Source organism: Symphalangus syndactylus, chromosome 8 (genome assembly GCF_028878055.3).
Source record: "Symphalangus syndactylus isolate Jambi chromosome 8, NHGRI_mSymSyn1-v2.1_pri, whole genome shotgun sequence".
NCBI lineage: Eukaryota > Metazoa > Chordata > Mammalia > Primates > Hylobatidae > Symphalangus > Symphalangus syndactylus.
The window spans coordinates 112,597,908-112,611,507 of record NC_072430.2 but is presented as its reverse complement, the minus strand read 5'-3'; the positions used below and the strand labels follow the sequence as shown (position 1 = coordinate 112,611,507).

The 13,600-nt window shown below is 41.7% G+C and overlaps 1 protein-coding gene and 1 non-coding gene across 8 annotated transcripts in view; both read left to right on the top strand.

Moving 5' to 3' along the window:
* PLEKHM3 (pleckstrin homology domain containing M3) overlaps nucleotides 1-13,600 on the top strand; it is a 223,753-nt gene that overhangs the window by 20,330 nt on the left and 189,823 nt on the right. The gene's annotated exons all lie outside the window — the stretch shown is intronic.
* On the top strand, nucleotides 1,000-1,103 carry LOC129488939 (U6 spliceosomal RNA). Its single transcript, XR_008659779.1, has one exon. It is a non-coding gene; the product is annotated as a U6 spliceosomal RNA (small nuclear RNA).

Genomic DNA, 13,600 nt, shown 5'->3' with positions numbered 1-13,600 from the left:
GAGCAAAAACCAAAGTCAAAATGTGGAGGCAATTGCATTAAGATGTCAGGCATGCTGTTTTCATTAACATTTTGTTTGTTTTTCGTACACTCATTAATTGTTAATTTGAGTTATGTGGTTCAAATAGAATCCCCCAATTATATGCCACATTTATGACCACGGTAGAGATTTATTTATCTAGTTCTCCTGACTAGTGTAACCAGTTTATAATTCAGTACAAACTAAAGCTCTTCTGTCTGGCATTATCCAGTTTACCTGTGAATACTTATGTAACTGGGAAATTGTTAAATATCCACTTCACCTTGTGTTCTGTAGGTGTGATTATATAAATGTTGATTTTTCAGTCACAGAACAAAAAACATGTGTTGCAGATTAGAAACATCAGAAATATAACTAGCAGATTTTTTGCTCCAGGAAATTAGCTGAATGATCTCCTCCTACATGTTCTTGATCCACTTTTACCCGTACTGTAACTTTTCCAAAACAACTTCTCTTCCACGTTCAGGGATTCATTAATTTGTTAATTCAGCAAGTAAGGATTGAGCACTTGTTTTGTGCCATGGCACAGTACTTGGAGCTAGGAATGAACAAGACAGGCACAGTCCATGCCTTCATGAAGCTTACAGTCTAGTGAAGGAGACAGACAGTAAACAGGCCATTTGAAAATAACTTGCGGCCAGGCGCGGTGGCTCAAGCCTGTAATCCCAGCACTTTGGGAGGCCGAGGCGGGCGGATCACGAGGTCAGGAGATCGAGACCATCCTGGCTAACACGGTGAAACCCCGTCTCTACTAAAAAAAAATACAAAAAAAAAAATTAGCTGGGCGTGGTGGCAGGCGCCTGTAATCCCAGCTACTCGGGAGGCTGAGGCAGGAGAATGGCGTGAACCCGGGAGGCGGAGCTTGCAGTGAGCCGAGATCGCGCCACTGCACTCCAGCCTGGGGGACAGAGAAAGATTCCGTCTCAAAAAAAAAAAAAAAAAAAAAAGAAAATAACTTGCGTGCTCACTTCGGCAGCACATACATTAAAACTGGAACAACACAGAGATTAGCATGGCTTCTGTGCAGGGATGACATGCAAATTTGTGAAGAGCTCTTTCAGATAATGTTAAGGTGTGTATGGTTATACAAATGGTAAAAAATTATAAAGTAAAAAAAAAAGCTTGAGATGCATAATAATGGAGGAAATCTGGGTGCTATGGGAGCATATAAGAGGCCATTCAAAATGGACCTGGCGGTCAGGAGAGATGTGATTCCTCGTCAAGGACTGGACAGCTGAATTAGACTTAGCCAGGTTGTGTGTGGGGGTGGGAGGAAAGGAGGGGACAGTGTTGATAAAGAAGATGAGGGTGGTGGTGGTGGAAAACAGTGTTCCAGGCAGAGGAAACAGGATAGGTGAGAAAGCAAGTGGAAAATTCCAGGTTTGGTTTTGTTTTCAGACAGGGTCTTGTTCTGTTGCCCAGGCTGGAGTGCAGTGGCATGATCATAGCTCACTGCAGCCTCAAGCTCCTGAGCCCAAGCGATCCTCCTACCTCAGCCTACTGCCTAGCTGGGACTATAGGTTCACGCCCCCATGCGTGGTTAACTTTAAAAATTTTTTTGTAGAGATGGGGGTCTCACTATGTTGCTCAGGATGGTCTTGAACCCCTAGCCTCCAGCAATCCTCCCATCTTGGCCTCCCAAAGTGCTGGGATTACAGGTGTGAGCCACCACACCTGGTCCCAGTTTCTATAAATCCTTTTTTTTTTTTTTTTTTTTAGATGCAGTGGCACAATCACAGCTCAAAGTGCTGGGATTACAGGCATCAGCTACTGCTCCTGGCCTCTATAAATTCTTTATATGTAGAGTGGGGTTGAGGTGGGAGTGGGTATGGGGTGAGGGTAGGGGTAGAGAGAGAGATTAAAGAGATAAGGCCAAGAAGGTAAGTGGCCATAAACTCTTTCAGGTAATGTTAAGATGTGTGTAGTTTATCCAAATGGCAATAGGTTTTAATTTTGGAAGGAACATTTGGTTGCAGTGTGGTGAATGGATTAGAGGAGGGTAAGACTGAAGGGAAGAAGATTGGATGGTGGTGATTGCATGAAGGCAGTGGAGACAGAGAAATGGATAGATGTGGCCGATGCTGTAGATGAGAATTCATATGACTTGCTAATTGGAGTGATTGCAGGTGAGGGAGCCAGAAGGATCAAGAATGATGTTTATTTTTTGGGGGCAGAGGATATGTCCTTTATGGTGAATGTTGGGAGGAGGGGCAGGTTTGAGGTAAGATGAGTTCTTTGTCGCATGTGCAGATCTAGAGCTTGAGAGTAATATGTTTCTTTTTTTTTTTCTTTTTCTTTCTTTTTTTTTTTGAGACAGAGTCTTGCTCTGGTGCCAGGTCCGAGTTTAGTGGCGTGATCTTGGCTCACTGCAACTTCCGCCTCCCAGGTTCAAGCAATTCTCCTGCCTCAGCCTCTCGAGTAGCTGGGACTACAGGCACGTGCCACCACCCCCAGCTAATTTTTGTATTTTTAGTAGAGATGGGGTTTCACCATGTTGGCCAGGATCATCTCGATCTCTTGACCTCGTGATCCGCCCGCCTTGGCCTCCCAAAGTGCTGGGATTACAGGCATGAACCACTGCGCCCAGCCGGAGAGTAATATGTTTCTTGTCTGCCACGTGGATTGCAGCTGAAACCACAGGATGGAGAAGATCACTTGGGGAGGGCAGAAGAGAAACTAGATAAGAGGGTTATGGGCAAAACAGGAATACCCACATTTACGATATGGGCATAGGAAGGGGAACCCATAGAGGGTAGTGGGAGGAGCCTCCAGAGTTGAAGGAGAAATACCAGGAGAGAGCATCCGTGAATTCATGAGAGCAGTGCAAGGAGTGGGTGTTCAGTAGGTCAAATACCGCTGTGTGGTTAGGTCAGATGCTGAGTGAAAAGTCTTTAGGGTTTAGCAAAAAAAAAAAATCACTGGTGACCTTTTCCTGTGAAGTTTCAGCTGGGGCAGAATCAGACTGCTTCTTGAGGGGAGAATGAATGGGCAATGAGAAATGGAGTCAGAAAGTATAAAGAACAAGTTTCTTCAAGAAACTTACAAGAAAAAAGAGAGGAAGGGGAAAGTATCCTAGCTGTGGGGGAACTTGGGTGGCAAAGATGGGTTTTATTCATTTTTTACTTTTTTGAGAAGAGATATTCCTTTTGAATTTTTATGCAACACTTGCGCCACTGAATCCCTCCTTTCCCAGACCACCAGAAAAGCTGATGCACAGCAAACTCCTACTGCCTTGAAAATGCTGGAGAAACCTTGAGTAGATTAAAACCTTATTTCAAAGCTTCCTAAACTCTGTCGCCACTCCCTGCACAAGTTCGTTGGTTTATCATGGAGATCAAAGAGAATGTGGTGACCTTTTCGTTGGTATCAGACACCAATGGGCATCCTGTACACTGCTTTGGAGTTCATAACACACTACATTATGTTATTTGATTTGCACTCCAAAAAAGGTGAGACAGGTATCCTTATTTTCCCTACATCACAGACGAATTACAGTTGGCCCTCTGCATCTGTGGGATCCACATCAGCAGATTCAACCAACCATGGATCAAAAATATTAGGAAAAAAAAATTCCACAAAGTTCCAAAAGGCAAAACTTGAGTTTGCTAAATGCTGAATACTACATTGACTCCACCAAATGAGAGGATGTGTAGGCACTGTAATAGATATTGTAAGTAACCTAGAGATGACTTACGGGAGGATGTACGTAGGTTATATGCAAATATTACATAATTTTATATGAGGGACTTGAGCATCTGTGGATTTTAGTATCTGAGGGGATCCTGGAACCAGTCCCCCATGGATACGGAATAACTGAAATTCAGATTAAAGTTGCTTGTCCAGAATCACACTTCTCATAATGATACATAGAAAGTTGAGACCCAGATTGGCTAATTCCAAATATTGTGGTTCAAAAGTGGTTGCCTCACGCTGAAAGGCTAGCTATAGCTATGGTCTCTGTATTTTCATGGTAGTATGGTAATATGAAACCAGGGTGTGTGTGTGTGTGTATGTGTGTGTGTGTGTGATATATATGTGTATATATATATATATATATATATATATTTTTTTTTTTTTTTTTTTTTTTTTTGAGACAGAGTCTCACTCTGTCACCCCAGGTTGGAGTACAGTGGCTCGATCTCGGCTCAGTGCAATCTCTGCCTCCCAAGGCTCCAGCAGTTCTCTCACCTCAGCCTCCTGAGTAGCTGGGACCACAGCCATGTGCCACCATGCCTGGCTAGTTTTTTGTATTCTGGGTAGAGACAGGGTTTCACCCTGTTCCCCAGGCTGATCTCGAACTCCTGAGCTCAGGAGATCCACCCGCCGCCGCCTCCCCACAAAGTGCTGGGATTATAGGTGTGAACCACCACACCCAGCCAGCGTATCATCTTTTAGTAGATTATAGAAACAAGACTGAAGGTTGTGGCTCAATTTTGTTATTTTGTTTGAACCCCACATACATTGATATTTGCCCGTCCCCCCAACAAAAGTCAAGTTAGTTTTAGAAGGAGGCAGTTTATTTTTATTTATTTATTTATTTATTTATTTGAGTTGGAGTCTCTCCCTGTCGCCCAGGCTGGAGTACAATGGTGCGATCTCGGCTCACTGCAACCTCTGCCTCCTGGTTTCAAGAGATTCTCCTGCCTCAGCCTCCCGCGTAGCTGGGATTACAGGCACCCGCCACCACAGCCAGCTAATTTTTGTATTTTTAGTAGAGACGGGGTTTCTCCATTTTGGCTAGGCTGGTCTCAAACTCCTGACCTCAGGTGATCCACCTGCCTCGGCCTCCCAAAGTGCTGGGATTACAGGCATGAGCCACCGTGCCCGGCCAGCAATTTATTTCAATATGCCTTAATCATCAAAATATGTTTGAATTATCGATCGTAACATCTAATTTGAAATATTTCTTTTAATTCTTTTGACAGAAACATTTGTTTGCAGGTTGTTTTAAGCAAATATTTTTACAAGTGTTTCTATTTATTGGCTAAATGAAAAATGATGTCGCAGGGAAACACTAGTAAAAGGTTTGGGCAATTAGGACTATGTAAACATTTGCAGAAGCACTTGTTTCGCCTAAATGAAGTCACAGTTACTATACCCTTGCAAACATTCCAAGTAATGTGTCCAAGGTCACTAAGACAATTGAGGTTAGCTATTTAGTTAGAGAACAACTTTTTACTGTGTTTGTTCAGGAACCTGTCTTCTACCATTCCCTTAGAGAACTTATAATAATAACACAGAAGTATTATAGAGGTGATTTTTTTTTTTTGTAAATTAACTATAAACTACTTCCCTGGGTGTAAATATGATATTTAGCAATTAACTCTCTGGGTCATGGGATTAACAAACAGATTTTGAAATAAATAATAAAGTTGCTGGTGTTTGACACTAAAATTTGAAGCACCATGTTCATGTACTAAAATTTTAGCCATATTATCCCAGGGTAATTAATTTGCTTTGAATTGTCTTATGGGGCTGTGTGTGTATCTTAGAGTCTTGTTTCTACTCACTGACCGTATTTCCCTAGATAAGTAACTTCATCTTTTTAAATCTCGGTTTCCTTGTCTATAAAGTAGTAATAATAGCAGCTCTCTAATAGGGTGGTTGTGAGGATTTAACAACATAATGCAGTAAAGGGCTTAACATACGTTTAAGTAGTAAGTACTTTAGTAAGTATGCAATAAATATTAGCTATAACTTTTTAATCTTGGTCTTAGATTAGGACTTATAAGAACTATATTTTCTTTTTAAACATTTTTATCAAATACATCATTCTACCTTTAAAATGTGTCCATCCACATTGAAGGAGTCCTCTGCAGGACATGTTTAAAGAGTTTAGCATAGCCGTAGCAGTGCCTGATTCAACTATTTGAGTCCCAGCTATCATATGCCTATCATCCTAATGTCAGAGCAAAACAATCCAAGAAGTATGGATCAATCAGAGCTCCAGAATTCAACTCCAGAATGTTCAGGCATTGTTTGATAAAAATCTATGCCATGCTAATGGTAATAGTCCATAATAAAAGAAATTCAGAAACTGTTTTAATGTAAACTCAGATTAGGGGGATGAAAACATAGTTCTTACTACTCTTTTTTGTTTTTTGAGATAGAGTCTCACTCTGTGGCCCATGCCAGAGTGCAGTGGCGCAATCTTAGCCACTGCAACCTCCACCTCCCAAGTTCAAGTGATTCTCCTGCCTCAGCCTCCCGAGTAGCTAGGATTGCAGACGCCTGCCACCACAGACAGCTAATTTTTGTATTTTTAGTGGAGACGGGGTTTCACCATGTTGGCCAGGCTGGTCTCGAACTCCTGACCTCAGGTGATCTGCCCGCCTTGTCCTTCAAAGTGCTGGGATTACAGGCGTGAGCCACTGCACCTGGCCAGTTCCTACTATTCTTATCCTTCATACCTTATAAGCTTTTCTTCTGTCCTGTGTAATGGGCAGAGATTTTTCTGCCCTTCAATTTGTGCATAGTTAAAATGACAAAGACTCATTCTGCTATTTTGCCTTATCTTGTGCTTATCTTTGAGGGTCAAAGACAGTGTTTTGTCTGCCTTTGCCAGCCTTGCTTGTTTCCTGACTAAATTGGTTAAGAGGCTGATTGGTAGCCAAGATTGTTGTCACAGATTAAGTCCAAAAGGGAAGGAGAGGTCATAGATGCAGCCCATCACCGCTGAGTATGTCTGCCCTTTCAAACAAGAGGTTAGTCACCTTTTCGCTTAGATCTTATCACTGGTCTCATACTCTTGGGATGCCAGTTAACAAAGACCTAGGCTCACTTTTTAGCAGGTTCAAGTTCAGCAGAGACAGAAAATAAATCAACTAATTACTTCTCTCATACATTTACTCTGAATGCCCATAGAAACTGGTTTGTGAGTGTGTGCTAAGTCATAAGCCGGTTGTTGTTTTGAAGGTTAAAGTTGTAAGTATTCTCCCTTCTGCTGGTGAGTTGCAATGACCAAAAGAGTTAAAGTCAACAGGAAGTGAGGGAATTATTAATTTCCCATGACATCCTCACCACCCAGCAAAGGCCTTCTGTTGGACAGGAATGTGTCTGTGGATCCGAAAGACTTGAACAGCTTGTGAAGAAGACCTTTGCATTCTTGCCTTCCGTGTGTGGTTGTTAGTTCACATAGTGCTCACTCTCTGGTGGAACCTTTGAGGCTGTTATTGTAGGCTGACAGCTTCATGCAAGAAGCAGCATGATTTCTTTTTTTTTTTTTTTTTCTTTTTAAGATGGAGTCTTGCTCTGTTGCCCAGGCTGGAGTGCAGTGGCATGATCTCGGCTCGCCACAACCCCTGCCTCCTGGGTTCAAGCAATTCTCTTGCCTCAGCCTCTTCAGTAACTGGGACTACAGGCGCGTGCCACCATGCCTGGCTAATTTTTATATTTTTAGTAGAGATGGGGTTTCGCGATATTGGCTAGGCTGATCTCGAACTCCTGACCTCATGATCCGCCTGCCTCGACCTCCCAAAGTGCTGGGATTATAGGCATGAGCCACCATGCCTGGCCCACAGCATGATTGCTGGAGCAGGAATGATTGGTTTTGTTGTATGTTTTTGTTTCCTTTGTTTTTGATTTCTTTCGACTGAAGTAATCTCTGTATACCTATCATTGTCATTTAATTGTGTTCTGTTACTTAAAATTCTTTATTGTCCCTTAATTAGTAACGATTCCTTATTTATGCTTGTATAACACCTTTGTATACTTCTGTTGAAGTGCTTTTTATACTTGGTTTTGTGTCTCACTTTCCACTAGCTATTTAGCTCTTCAAGAGCAGGAGCTGTGTTTTGTGTCTAATATCTCACATAGTGTTTGGGTACTGGGTCCGTCCTCTATAAATGATTGTTGAGGATAAATGGTTATGTGATTAGAAATCAGCTAACTTCTAATAGAAATAGTAATTGTTTTAGAGTTTGTAAAGAACTTTCACATACTTCGTCCACATTTGTGCTTCTCTGCTTTCTCAGGTAGATGGGAGCAGGTATTGGCAGGACTTCCATTTGCAGATAAGAAGGGCACAGAGGCCCTAAGTCAGCCTGACTTGCTGGATGTCAGTTAGCTCAGAAGGCAGTGTGGGGACTTGACCCTTTCCTGATGTCATAAATTTATGTTCTTCCCATTGCCACACTTCTCTCACAGTGAACAAACTCAATACTTAGTCTGAGGGGCTCAGGGGTTGGATTCAGCCTACTCACTCCTTGTTTATGGTCCTTCTACTAAGATCAGGGCCCCTGTGTAATTTAAGGTGATTTAAAAGGTAATTGAACTTGGATGGCCCAAAGGACTCAGTAATTAGACAAGGATTTGAGGAATTTCGTTTTCTTTTCTTTGGGAACTACAATTGACAATAAATGAATCATCTTGGGTTCTCTTTCATCATCTTTAAAATAGTCCCATTACTTTACTCACCTCTCTTTTTTGAGATTACTACAAGTATTTATTAAGAATTTTATCAGGCAGGCGGATCATGAGGTCAGGAGATCGAGACCATCCTGGCTAACATGGTGAAACCCCGTCTTTACTAAAAAAATACAAAAAAATTAGCCAGGCGTGGTGGCGGGTGCCTGTAGTCCCAGCTACTCTGGAGGCTGAGGCAGGACAATGGCGTGAACCCGGGAGGCAGAGTTTGCAGTGAGCCGAGATCGTGCCACTGGACTCCAGCCTGGGCGACAGAATGAGACTCCATCTCAAAAAAAAAAAAAGAAGTTTATCAGAGTTCGAGACCAGCCTGGCCAATATGATGAAACCCCATCTCTACTAAAAATACAAAAAATTAGCCAGGCATGGTGGCGGGCACCTGTAATCCCAGTTACTTGGGAGGCTGAGCAGGAGAATCACTTGAACCTAGGAGGCAGAGGTTGCAGTGAGCTGAGATCACACCATTGCACTCTAGCCTGGGCAACAAGAGTGAAGCTCCGTCTCAAAAAAAAAAAAAAAAGTTTATTAAAGCACTTAAAAATTTTTTTTATTCCATAGGCTTGGAGGGAACAGGAGGTATTTAGTTACTAAGTTCTTTAGTGGTGACTTGTGAGATTTTGGTGCACCCATCCCCCAGGCAGTATACAGTGAACGCGATTTGTAGTCTTTTATTCCTCACCCCCTCCCCACCCTGTCCCCCTAAGTCCCCAAAGTCTATTTTCTCATTCTTATGCCTTTGAATCCTCATAGCTTAGCTCCCATTTATGAGTGAGAACATACGATGTTTGGTTTTTCATTCCTGAGTTACTTCACTTAAAATAGTAGTCTCCGATCCCATCCAGGTTGCTGTAAATGCCATTAATTGATTCCTTTTTATGGCTGAGTACTAGTCCATCATATATATGTATATGATATATAGATATATAGATATATATATCTCACAGTTTGTTTCCATTCGTTGATTGATGGGCATTTGGGTTAGTTCCACATTTTTGCAGCTGCAAATTGTGCTACGATAAACATGCATGTGCAAGTGTCTTTTTCGTATAATGACTTCTTTTCCTCTGGGTAGATACCCAGTAGTGGGATTGCTGGGTCAAATGGTAGTTCTACTTTTAGTTCTTAAAGGAATCGCCACACTATTTTCCATGGTGGCTGTACTAGCTTACATTCCCACCAGCAGTGTAGAAGTGTTCTCTTTTCACCACATCCACGCCAACATCTTTTTTTTTTTTTTTTTTTTTTTTGAGACAGAATCTCGCTCTTTTGCCCAGGCCAGAGTGCAGTGGCGCTATCTCGGCTCACTGCAAGCTCCGCCTCCTGGGTTCACGCCATTCTTCTGCCTCAGCCTCCCGAGTAGCTGGGACTACAGGTGCCCGCCACCACGCCCGGCTAATTTTTTGTATTTTTTTAGTAGAGACGGGGTTTCACCGTGTTAGCCAGGATGGTCTCAATCTCCTGACCTCGTGATCCACCCTCCTCGGCCTCCCAAAGTGCTGGGATTATAGGCGTGAGCCACTGCGCCCAGCCTTTTTTTTTTTTTTTATTATGGCCATTCTTGAAGGAGTAAGGTGGTATCACATTGTGGTTTTGGTTTGCATTTCCCTGATCATTAGTGATGTTGAGCATTTTTTCATATATGTGTTGGCCATTTGTTATCAAGCACTTTATAAACTTGATTCTAACCATGCATGTGAAAAATGATTATTTTCTGTAAAAACCAAGTGATTTTTTCCTGAGATTAACTCAGTTTTAGGAGTTTTGTGAGATAATTAGATAAATACAGTCCTGTATTGAATTTAGAAACACAGCCTCTATTACTCAGGCTCAAGTAGAAGATTCTAAATAGTTATATAAACTGATGACATCTTTAAGTCTACTTCCCCAGCCCTTTCTGGGTATCTTGCATATTTGGTCTCACTGTACTTCCTTGTTGTTACATTCACTGTTCCAGTCAGCCACACTAGCTGGCTTGGCTCTGATGGAACCTACTTGCACCTCACCGGTTACTCCTGCTGCAGTTGGAGGCTGATAAAGTTTTTATCATGGAAGTTTTTGCCTTCTTCCTCTCAGTCCCAAGATAAAGCTAATTCAAGTGGTTCTTTTGTTTGTTGTCTAGTCAACGTTCTCTGCCATGGAGGCAAAGGGAGATGGAAAACATCAAGTCTGCATTTTTAGACATTTCATAACTGAAGTTTGTGTCTTCCTGCTTTGTTTCTAAGAGCAAGACATATTGGATCTCTGGTGGTTTTATGAAAATGGGCTTCCCAACCAGAAGCTTTGGCTTTCCAATTTGACATAAAGGTGCAGTATTACTGCTGCCTTCAGTCGCAAAGCAATCTGAGATTTAAAGGGCCATGCTTATATTTAGTTAGGTTTCTGAGGCAGCAAATGTCTCAATGATTTTGCAGGTGGCAAACAATAAACATGTGCAGAGATGTACTGAAAAATGCTTTAAATGGATTGTGGGGACTACTTCAAAGGGAACATCTCATTACTGGTGTTGTAAAGAGCTTGAGCTCTAAGTCATTGGAAAATGAACCCAGCCAAGTTGCTGATATTGTAGTGGTTCACAGGACAATTCCTAAGTAATGCATAGGTGCTTTGGTTTCTATAAAAGGTCTGAGTGAGGTTTTTGCTACCTGATCTTTGCCATGTTATTTTTTAAGCCCAGGTTTTAATAGCTAGGAAGCCTTTTCTACCAAGAAAAAAATGTAAAAGCTTGAGTCAACATGACGTTTCGGAAAGTATGTCAGATTTTACTGAAACGAGCCTATAAGGAATCCAAATATAATTTTGCCAGGAAACTAGAGTGGTATATATACTTACAGATGTCAGTGCCTTGAAAATATACTGTTTATTCAGTTATTCATTCAGCACATGCTTACTGAGTACCCACTGTGTACTACTAACCACAGTTCTAGGCCCAATGACAGTTATACAAATGGAAGAGGGCAGAATTGCTGCTTTCAAGTTCATCTAAGTCCGGTAGGTAGGCGTGTTACTTGATATCAGGTAAGTTACTTGGTATCATTGAGCTTCCTCATTTGTAAAATGAGGGTAATAGTACTCACATTATACATTTTGGGGCTTAGAGATATGAAATACCAAGCGACATACCTGGCACAAAATAGGCTTTTGATAACTTATAATTATTGTCATCGTCATTTGAGAAGGAACATGCAGCATACAGTATATGTTGTGGGGGAGGTACCAAAGATATTCGGTGGCAGTTTAAAGAAAGAACAGACCATTTTAGGATCAGGGACCCAAAAAAGCTTGCGGAAGAGGTGGCATTTGAGCTGGGCCTTGAAGAATAGAATTTCAGTAGGTTGAGGTGGGAAGAGGGTATTTCTGAAATAACTGGAAAAGCAATAGCATTCAGTTTGGAGGTAAAGAGTGTGTGAATTGAAGTAGAAAGTTGGAATGGCAAACTAACCCAAGATTGTGAAAGGCCTAGAATGTCAGGTTAAAGAGTTGAACCTTGTTGTCAATGGGAGCTTCATGGAAGGGTTTCCCTGGTGCCCAGAACAGTGTCCAGCCCATAGTAGGCACTCAGCAAATACTTACTGAATAAATAACTGAGTGTAATTTTAGACAAATGGAGCTTAGTAAGCCAGGTAGAAATGTCTTACAAATAGCTGGGAACATAGGACCAGAAGTCAATTCTGAGATTGAGACTGAAGGTAGAAATTTGAACAGCGTGAATATAGAAGAAGTTATTGGAGTTGCATGTGTGGATAAATTGATTTAAGGAGAACATCATGTAGCTCTAGCCAGAGAAGAGAGCTCAGACAACACCCCTATTTGACCAGGAAGGGAAGGAAGAAGATGGAGACTAAGTGGGTAGAAATGAGAAGAAAACTTCAGTGAATGTAGTACCCACAAAACCCTGGGAGGAAACTTTTAAGGAGGGGCTGGTTAACAGCACAAGCAGTTTAAGGACTTTGGAAAACACTAATGGCTATGTAACAAGGAGGTCCCTTGGTGGCTATAGAAGAGAAGTTCAATTGAGTGGGATCTTGTGTCAGGTTGTAAGGTATAAGTAGGCACAGCACTCCCTGGGACATTTCTTTTTGTCTGTTTTTTTTTTTTTTTGGCAAGGTTAGTATTTACTGGTATTTGATTTTTTTGGAGCATACATTTAAACAAACAGTGTGCCCAAACTGTATATATAGTTTTGATTCCAATTAAATATTGGATAAAAGTACACCTAACTATTGATTTACTTTCACTGAGTTATGAGATCATGACTGATTTTTATTTCCTTTTCCATATCTGTCACTATTTTCCAGAGTTTCTACAAGTATTTATTACTTTTAGAACTGGAAAAAAATTGTATATTTTATTTTTATTTATTTATTTATTTTGAGACAGGGTCTCACTCTGTCTCCCAGGCTGGAGCGCGGTAGTTCAATCACAGCTTACTACAACCTCGAACTCCTGGGCTCGAGGGATCCTCTTGCCTTAGCCCCCTGAGTAGCTGGGACTACAGGCACATGCCACCCCACCTGACGAATTTTTAATTTTTAATTTTATTTATTTATTTATTTTTGAGATAGAGTCTCACTCTGTCGCCTAGGCTGGAGTGCAGTGGTGCAATCTTGGCTCACTGCAAGCTCCGCCTCCCGGGTTCAAGCGATTCTCCTGCCTCAGCCTCCCGAGTAGCTGGGACTACAGGTACCCACCACCATGCTCAGCTAATTTTTTGTATTTTTAGTAGAGATGGGGTTTCACCATGTTAGCCAGGTTGGTCTCCATCTCCTGACCTTGTGATCTACCCGCCTTGGCCTCCCAAAGTGCTGGGATTACAGGCATGAGCCACCGTGCCCGGCCTATTTTTAATTTTTTGTTTGTAGAGAAAGGGTCTCACTGTGTTGCCTAGGCTGGTCTTGAACTCCTGGCCTCAAGTTATCCTCCTGCCTCAGCCTCCCAAAGTGCTGGGATTATAGGTGTGAGCCACCACCTCCAGCCCAAATTATTTTTTTAATGGTATGCTCTTTATGTATTGTGGCAATAGTCTTCTCTTTCATTTAAACTTAGATATAATGCAGCAATTTAATGTTTGCTTCAAACCTATGAAAATGGGATTCCATCTGTGTTTCTAGCTGTCTGTTTCATCTGATAGGCCTCTGAG